The 8,307-nt window shown below is 30.0% G+C and overlaps 1 long non-coding RNA gene across 1 annotated transcript in view; it reads right to left on the reverse strand.

The window, feature by feature from the left end:
• LOC124418640 overlaps positions 1-7,954 on the reverse strand; it is a 45,247-nt gene extending 37,293 nt beyond the window's left edge. The window contains exon 1 of the long non-coding RNA XR_006940118.1: positions 7,735-7,954. This is a non-coding gene — a long non-coding RNA (uncharacterized LOC124418640). The remainder of the gene's footprint in view (positions 1-7,734) is intronic.
• Between the last annotated feature and the right edge of the window lie 353 nt (positions 7,955-8,307).

Here is an 8,307-nt window from a genome sequence, read left to right on the forward strand (position 1 = left end):
TTAAAATTTTGTAGTTGGATGGAAACTACTACGGAAATCTCAACTTACAACACATCAACAGGAGCGCCTTGCAAGTCATACGAAGACTTATGTTCAAGGTCCAAAAAAGAGGGTCACACAAAAACTTTTTTCAATCTCAAATGAGGAAATTGCTGATACATTTAAAGAAATGCTGAAAAAGGAAAACCAACCTATGGATGCCGTACATATTGCAACTATTCTTCCTAATGCATCACCAAAACGACTTAAGCGAATTGTGGAAAGTATACCAACTCCAACATCACAATCAAATTTTACTGAAGAGGAAGCAATAGCGCTTATGTTGGAACTGGGTCTCAGTCGAAATAAGTACCAAATATTAAGGAAAGCTCTGCATGAAAAAGGACACAATATATTACCATCATACAAGGCGATCCAGGAAAAAAACAAACTATCCTACCATCACCTATTGCTGTTAATGATGTGGAAGCTTGTATTGATATATCATCTTTGCTCGAAAACACAGCATCAAGAATTGTGTCAGACTTTTCAGAAGACCAACTAAGGAAAATTCATAACTGTGATGTTGTCTTAATGTGTAAATGGGGATAAGAATGGGAAAAAGTCGCAATTCTCAAATATAAACAAAAGCAGAAGTATTAATGAAGAAGTCCTGTCTTTCGGAATTTCACCACTTCATGCCAGAATATACGATTTTTGGATTACTTTTTACACATAGCATACGACCTCAAATATAGAAGTGTGCCAGAGAATCTTACAAAATCAACAAAAATAATGAAGAATTGAAAGAACTGAGAGCAGCGGAAAAAGCAGAATCCAACAAGAATTTTAAGTTCAGATGGGATTAAACATCGACAAACCACTTCCAAAGTTGCGGTAGTACAAATGACGGTAATACGGCGAGAAGGTTTTTCGTGATTTTGAAATTACTTCAAAAATAACTGGAATCGACAAGGAGTTGCTTCGAAGAGTTAACACTATTTTAATGGCACTGAATAGTAAACATAAAATTAATGGAAATCGATTTGGGGAATATACATCTGAAATTTCTAAATTACTTGTGTCTCTGTATCCATGGAGGGAACTAACACCAACAGTACACAAAGTATTGTGTCATGGTCAAATAATAATTGAATCGAATAGTCTTCCACTTGGAGAGTTAACAGAAGAAGCCCAGGAAGCGAGGAATCGAGATTTTAAGCATGTTCAACTTTTCAGCGCAAGAAAATGCTCCAGGCAATCACAGAATGAAGATATTTTTAATAGTTTACTTCTATCTTCTGATCCTGTTCTTTCAACTATGCGAAAAAGATGGATTTGTTATGAAACTCTATCATCTCAAAACGAGGAAGATTTAAAGGACAGATTATTTTATAGAAAATAAGTTGTTAAGGTGTTAGGAATTAACTATATATAATTAGGTTGTAAGAATTAATTGTATTATGTTTAAGATAAACAGTTCAAATAAAAAGCTATTATACTAACTGATGATATTGTATTAAATTGTGTTTTATATTTCGGTGAGCGGGAAAGGTGGTTTGTGTGGGGTGATTTAGGTGTTATTGTGCGAGGCTCATAAAAAAAATATATTTTTTTATTGTATATACAATGTTATAGTCTTTAATAAAATAATTAACTAAATAATTTTTAAAAATTGTCCAAATATTTTATTCAACAACAAATCTCAAAATTGGGATTTTTTACATTTTTGCCAATAGGGTCCACATTTCTTTCAGGGCTGGGAAAATACTTTTGAAGTAAATAGAAAACATATTGAGGTTTCCAAAACTGCTTTCAGTATTCTGATCCCAGCTTTGGGATTTTAGAACATGTCGCCCAAAGTTGAAGTTTTGATATAAAATAGGTCATATTCGGAAGGACGCAGTGGCAACATTTTCAAAAAATAGGACAAGTTTTTTACGCCAAAGCGTTCTGCGTAAAGATACCTCTTAGAAAACTATAAAATTGCTATATGTTCTTAAAGAAAATTTTATTTTATTAATAAAAGAGTTAAGACAGGTCCATAATTGGTCATAGCTCCCATACAAGGTCCCTTCCCGAAAATCTGTTAAACGCGCATAACTCATTATTTAATTATGATATCAATATAAAATTTGGTACAAGTATTGCTCTAATATATAAAAATATTACAAAGAAAGACTTTTTTTGATCGGTCCATATTTAGTCATAGCTCTCATACAAGGTCCCTTCCCGAAAATCACTTAAACGCACATAATTCATTACTAAATTATGATATCCATATCAAATTTGGTGCAACCATTGTTCTCACATAAAGAAATATTACCACGAAATCTTTTTCCGATCGTCCATAATTGGTCATAGCTCCCATACAAGTCCCCTTCCGAAATACTCTTAATTAAGATATCCATATAAAATTTGGTACAAGTATTGATCATATACACAAAAATATTACTAAAAAATGTTTTCCATCGGTCTATAACTAGTCATAGCTCCCATACAAGGTCCCATACCCGAAAATAACTAAAGCGCACATAACTCATTACTAAGTTAAGATATCCATATAAAGTTTGGCACAAGTGTTGCTCATATACAGAGAAATAATATTGTGAAATGTTTTTCCGATCGGTTCATAATTGATCATAGCTCCCATATAAGGTCCCTTTAAGAAAAACACACATACAAGGTTCCCTTCCGAAAATCAGAAAAAACGCACATAACTCATAACCAAATATTTATATCCATACACTTAGCAAAAATATTGCTCTTACCTACATAAATTCACTTTAAAATTGTTTTACGACCGGTCCATATTTGGGCATAGATCTCATACTAGGTCCAGAAAATCACTTAGATTCAAATATTTATTACCAAGTAATGATATAGATACAGAATATTGAAATTTTGTTTTTATATACTTGGACATAGCCCCCATACAAAGTCCTTTTACGAAAATCTCTTAAACGCACATTACTTATTACCAAATTAAGCTATTGATACATAATTTGTCAAAAATATTAGTTTTGTATACTTCTATTTATCCTTTACTAGGTCCAGCCCCTAAAAGCGCTTTAACCGTATTTAAAGAGCATTATCAATTTGTGTTGAACAAAATTTTGTGTAGAACAAAATTATATATGTATTTGTATTTTGAAAATCTCTAAATCTTTCGCACACATACATACATGCAATTACTAAATTTATAATGTTTAATAAATTTTGGAATTGTAATAGATTTAACTTTTGGGATTTTTTCTATTAAAGACATGAGAAAACTTATTTCTACAAATATTTGATCAATTAGAAAAGTAAGAACATAGAAGTAGCTGGTGGAGGGTATTTAAGATTCGGCACAGCCGAATATAGCACTCTAACTTTAATACTTTTTATAAACATTTTATATAAAAAATCTAATCCTTGTGAAGAAATTAATATTTTTCTTTTCTTTGATATGTTTTATCTGTAAAATTTACCATTTTACTTGTTATAAAACCTGATCATAACAAGCGTAATTAGGAAATATTTTTTCTAAGTGTTTTTTTGCATTTTCTCACCACTACAATAACAGTTTCTCTTTCTGCGCTTGGGTGCCCAGTGGTAAAAATACACATAATGTACTCGCTTATCTAAGTAGTATTTCGTGGCAGTCAGTGGTGATGCTTTCACTTACTCTTCCATTTAGATTTAACATAAAAGTGTCCTATGCTGCCTCATCGATGTGCTCTCGCTTAGAATGTAAGCCACAATATCATTAAGACAAATTAAAATTTCACTTACATAATGTGTGGTGTTCTAAGCGAAGTTAATGAGACGCCTATAAACGCTTGCAAATAATAATGTAATGTATGTAAATTACAGCTCTATTTGCATTTGTAAGTTACATGTGGTACTATGCATACTGAATTATTAATAAAAATAATTTGATATATATTTTATTAATTTAAAAATAAATTAGAATTATGAAAATTTTTGTAAATTCAATTCAAATAAAATTCAATGGAAAAGTATGTAATCCAATCCAAATTGCATCTGATTTTTTTGAAAAAATCTATTCTTATAAATTTTGAAACAGTGTTGCATTTCCTTTTTAAATAATTGAATGGTATATCCATCTTCCTTTAGAGCTTCTGTAAAGGAAAATAGGAAATTGCAAGAATATATTTAAATGAGGAAGTGTAAAATAAACTTACCGTAAATTACATCATGCGGCGACTGGAACTCTTTTAACCCCCTCTTTCCATTCAATCCGTCATAATTTAATGACAGATATACATTTTTATTCAATAATCTATCTATTTTCGAATTTTAGTATTTTTAATAATTCGTCACAACACTTTCTCCCTGGATTATATTTGTTGTACCAGGCAGCTAATTTTTTCGTTATGGACGAGGAGTTGGCCGATTGAGTTTCAAAGAAATTAATATTTAAATCATCTTCACATTGAATGGTATCACCGGGATTGTTAATTTTATTATTAACACTTGTATTATTTTCATTCCCTTTTTCTTCTATTGTCCCTTCTTTTTTCTTATTTACCAAACGCCTTAAATTTCTGGACGAAAAACCTTCCATTTTTTATTAAATATTTTCACCTTTTAAAAAACACTTCACTTCTAATACAAAACCTCTTTGAACATAAACATTTATTTTGTTTTCCATTTCTTTTATGTATACAACAAAAAAAGAAACGGTTCTTTATTATTGTTGTTTTTTTTTAATAAAAACAACATTAAAAAAATCAGCTGACTTCCTGCTTAAATCGTAACCTAAGTTATAATTTAAGTTGATAATATGTTGGATTACGCATAGATTGCACTCTAAGTACTTAGAGTGCTCGCTTAGACTATCATACTCACGTCATCGCATATTATCTAAGTACTTTGTTTCGTTTACCGCTGGGTGGGGTAGACCTCCCAACGAAGCGAGAAAACGCAGCTTGAAATGCCGCTGAAGACAGAATAGAGCATACTTCTAAGTGAACAGCTTTAGTACTAAAGAAAATGTATACGCTGACGTACCGTTTAACAAAAGTAGATTTTCGTAAAGCTGACGCTTTGAGCTCAAAAGGCCCAGCGAAGTCAATGCCAGTTACTGGTAAAGGTAGCGACAAATTAAATCTGGTAGGGGGTAAAGGAGCCATTATTTGAGAACAGGGTTGCTGTTTGTAAATTATACAAGTTTTACAGTGTCGTATTATTTTTTTACACGAGGTTTGAGTCTGAATACATAAAATTCAGTTTGTATCATTCGGCACATTTGACCACATTCGGCATGAGATAAAAATTCGTGTAAGTACTTGAGATAAAGTTTACAAAAATGTGAATTACCGGGTAAAATTGTGGCATAGCGTTCGTTATAGGGATGATATGATTGTGATAATCTTCAATTTACTTGTAGAATTGAGTTCGAGTCTAGAAATGGATTCAGTGACTTTAGCGAACTTTTCAGATTAGTTTCAGATTTTAAGCAACATTCGTATTTTTCGAAAAATAATGTTTGTAATTAATGTTGAGTTTATTTTTTGAATAAACAATGTATCGCAATATGCTGTCGTAGACGCATCTGAGAATCCGTGGATTTATTTAATTATTTAGAAGTAGTGTTTGGCATAAAATTGATGATAATTGGGTTTAAAAAAATGTTTTTTCGTTGGTTAATTTTCCGATAAATAAAAATCGCAATGGCAACTCTTTTTCACGATCAATTATGAGAAAAACACGATGGCAACAATTCTTGAGAATGTGTATGAAATTTATTTCAAAAAATTATTTCGTTGGATAACTCCTTTTCACGATGAAATATGAAAAAAACACGACGGCAACACTTCTTAAGAATGAGCGAGAATTCTTAATTCTTTGCACTGTATGTAATTTTATTTCAGTTTAAGCTACAACAAAAATATTTACAACTAGAAAAATATCAGCACAAGTTATCACAATTTTTAATTTTCATTTGAGTAAGTAAAGTAATTTATTGAGTCGTAATTCAGGTCTGAGTTGAGGAACAACTCTTGAGTCATCTAAAAGAAGTTTTTAATAATTTTAATAACTCTCGTCCGAGTTATTATAATTATATGTGTTTGCGGGGGAAAAGGAAAAGAAAGAAAGCGGGGAATTTTTAATAAGAGATTAAGGGTTTTTGGGGAATGAGAAAACTCACTTTTTGTTCTGCCGGGTTAATAATTAAAATAAGTGGAGTTAGAGTTTTTTATACCCTTCACTTTCATGAGAATATACCCTTTGTCATTCCGTTTGTAATTTCTATAATATAATTTTCCGACCCTATATAGTATATATATTCTGGATCCTTATAGATAGCGGAGTCGATTAAGCCATGTGCGTCTGTCTGTCCGTCTGTCTGCCTGTCTGTTGAAATCTGTTTTTAGAGGACCCCAGATATCGGCGAGATCCGAATCTTTAATAATTCTATTAGACATGCTTTCGAGAAGATCGCTATTTAAAATCAGCAAAATCGGTCGGTAAATAACGGAGATATGAGCAAAAATCCGAGACAACCTCTGAAAATTTTATCAAAAAATTGTTATAAAAGCAACAACAACACTGTATATAGAAGAAGATGTACACGTGTGTGTAGATGTATTTGGTTTTATTCAGCTGTGTATTTTTTTGTATGTTTGGAATTCAAAGATACAAAAAATACACAGCAAAAAAATATGATTTGCATTTTTTGTTAAAATAAAATAATTTTCCCTTTTGTTTTGCAAATATATTTTTTAATGAATAGAAAAAAGTATTTAAAACGTTTTCAATTATATGACAGTAGATTGTGAGTTATTGTACAATAATTTTTATGCGAATAATGTAAGTTTGAAATTTAAAACTATCACAAATTTTTTCCAAGTGCTTTTTTAAACAATTTTTTTACGATAAAAAAAAAAAAAACAAAATCTACGTCTCGTCAATGTTTACCAGCAATGAATCAGAGGTCGAAGTCGACCGGCTTCGAACTATATTTAGTTGCTTGAGTCGCCGCCAAAACATTCGTCTTAAATCGACTCAAATTTTTTTAATGTTTTTATTAACTAGATTGTAAGATCAATTATGTTTAAAATACACTATGGTGAAGGGTATATAAGATTCGGCACAGCCGAATATAGCACTCTTACTTGTTTTTATTTAATTTTGTTCACAGCACTGAAAAATAATATTGAAGAGCGGGAGAGATATTTTAATGTTTTCACAACGATTGATGATTTACAAGTAACCATTTTATTTCGAGATTACATTAAAGAAAGTTTAAGATTTTTACAAAAATGCCAATTCAGCAAATTATTATAATTCACAAAATAATTCAATAAAATAAAAAAATAATATTAAAAAAAATATAGTGTCCAAGATTGAGATTGATCATCGATCAAATTTCTTAAAATTGTGCAGAAATTAGATTCGAAAATTAGAAAATTCAAATTCTTTGGGTGATTTTTATTCTTTGTTTTGAAAAATAAAAATCATTAATTGATTTCTTCTTTTTTAATATATAAAAATTAATTAAAAATTACCCAACCAAAATAAATACATAATAACCAAAAAAATTATTCATTTAGGTACAAAATTATAAAAATTACTTTGAGAACCCTAAATGCCTTTCATAGACGTATACAATTTACGTTGGAGAAGGAAATAGACAACAGATTACCATATTTGGATTCAATAATTATTAGAAGAGGGAATATGATTAAAAAATAATTCATATTCTTATGCGTTGCGATATACAATATTTTTTGTTCTACCCACTTAAAGATGTTGAGGTTGATGGGCTCCATGAACAGAAAATTTTCTGTTGTTTACATTTTTTTGTTGATTGTGTGTGGTCATCTTAGGCTGTCTCGTTTTAATTTTTTAGAAGAACTAGTATTTGTTATAATTATTGTATTGATTCTTTGTAATTTTTGTTTCAATTTGTATTATTTTAGTTAAAACTTTGTTTTATGTGGTTGATGTGATTCTTGTTGTTTGTTTTGATCTTATGTTAAATGTTTGTTATTGTTAAAACGATTGGAAACCACAATAAATATTAATTAAACTAAGAACAGAAAAGAGTTTTTAATTTTTTAATATTTATTTAATGAAAAGACCTCAAGCCGAACAAACCCAACATTTCTAAAGGTTTATTATAATTTCTTTTGATGATAATATATTTCATTTAAATTCTAAAATAATTGATTAATGATCGATTTATTTCTTACTTGCTAAAATTTAATATATACTTTTATTCTAAAAAAATAATTCATATTCTTATGCGTTGCGATATACAATATTTTTTGTTCTACCCACTTAAAGATGTTGAGGTTGATGGGCTCCATGAAC

The sequence above is a fragment of the Lucilia cuprina genome, chromosome X (assembly GCF_022045245.1).
Source record: "Lucilia cuprina isolate Lc7/37 chromosome X, ASM2204524v1, whole genome shotgun sequence".
Taxonomy (NCBI): domain Eukaryota; kingdom Metazoa; phylum Arthropoda; class Insecta; order Diptera; family Calliphoridae; genus Lucilia; species Lucilia cuprina.